The sequence below is a fragment of the Elephantulus edwardii genome, unplaced genomic scaffold (assembly GCF_000299155.1).
Source record: "Elephantulus edwardii isolate Elephantulus edwardi_28Jun2011 unplaced genomic scaffold, EleEdw1.0 scaffold00468, whole genome shotgun sequence".
NCBI classification, from domain to species: domain Eukaryota; kingdom Metazoa; phylum Chordata; class Mammalia; order Macroscelidea; family Macroscelididae; genus Elephantulus; species Elephantulus edwardii.
Genome location: NW_006400218.1, coordinates 315,733 through 317,091, shown reverse-complemented (window position 1 = coordinate 317,091; position 1,359 = coordinate 315,733). Strand labels below are relative to the sequence as shown.

At 41.4% G+C, this 1,359-nt stretch overlaps 1 pseudogene; it reads right to left on the bottom strand.

Annotated features, from left to right (window-relative positions):
• Nucleotides 1-648: 648 nt before the first annotated feature.
• Nucleotides 649-1,099, bottom strand: LOC102854285 (annotated as a pseudogene).
• Nucleotides 1,100-1,359: the final 260 nt, after the last annotated feature.

Here is a 1,359-nt window from a genome sequence, read left to right as displayed (position 1 = left end):
TATTGTCAACCCAACTCCTTACCTGTTACCAGTGAAGAACAGATCAGGACCATGCATGACCTGTTGTTACAGTCACTGTGACATTGAAGGTCTTTCTCCCTTTTGCTAATCCTCTAATTGTCCCAGAAAAAAATGTCTTTCCTAAGAACTAATCCTCTTGACAATATGTCCAAAGTATGTAAGATGAGATTTTACCCTCTTTGCACCTAAGAAGCAACTGGTTGCCCTTCCTCCAAGACAGTTTTGTTTGTTCTTTTGGCAGTCCATGGGATATTCAGTGCTATTTACCAACACAACAGTTCAAAGGCATCAATTCTTCTTCATTCATCCTGCTTCACTGTCTGACTTTCAAATGCATAGGAAACAATTGAAAATACTGTATCTTGGATCAGATGCACCTTGATCTTTAAACTAATATTTTCACTCTTTAACACTTTGGATAGTTGACAGCAAATTATCCCAATGCGATGTGTCTGTTGATTTCTTTTTTTGCACAGACAGCAAGTTTATTTGGTGAATGCTTCTGGCAAACATTATCCAAGAGATACAAGATGGGAAAGGTACTGTGACAGCCGAGGAGACTTTCAGGGCTACATTCAGTCTCACACAGGAAAAGATACGGGCCTCGGGATACAGAAAGAGCTGCCTTCAGCCATTCAGCACCACACTGCTGATCTCTTCATAGTTGATACAACCATTGCTGCCTTCATGCCCTGCCACCAGCATCTCTACTTCCCCTGTCATCTTCTCACCTGGTGACAAGAACATGCTGGATTTCAGCACCCATGACAGTGCCCTTCCCCTCTTTGTCTAACACCCAAAGACCTTCAATATAGTCCTTATAGGTGCCCGGGTACTTGTTCTTGGACACAGTCTACAGCATGGGCAGGAAGTGCTCAAAATATAGGGTCTTCATGTTCAATTCCTCACTCTTAGGGTTTTTGAGGACCTTGAGCACCTCAGCGTTGGTGGGGTTCTGGCCCAGAGCCCTCATTACAACCCCACACTGACTGTACAGGATCTTTACATCACCTGTTTGGTTAAACAGTTGGAAGGTTTTCTTAAATTCTGTGGTCTGGTATTCAGTGAAGTCACACATTTTGAGTGATCTTGTATCAAGAACTTTTCCCCATAGTAATGGCCATCTTTTGATTTCTTTGCTGCTGCTACCATGAGTATTGATTGTGGATCCAAGCAAGATTAAATCATTGACAACTTTAGTCTTTTCTCCATCTATTATGATGTTTCCTATTGGTCCAGTGCTGAGGATTTTTATTTTCTTGATGTTGAGATATAATCCATATTGAAGGCTATATAATCTTTTATTTTCTTCGGTGAGTGCTTTGAGTCTTCTTCACT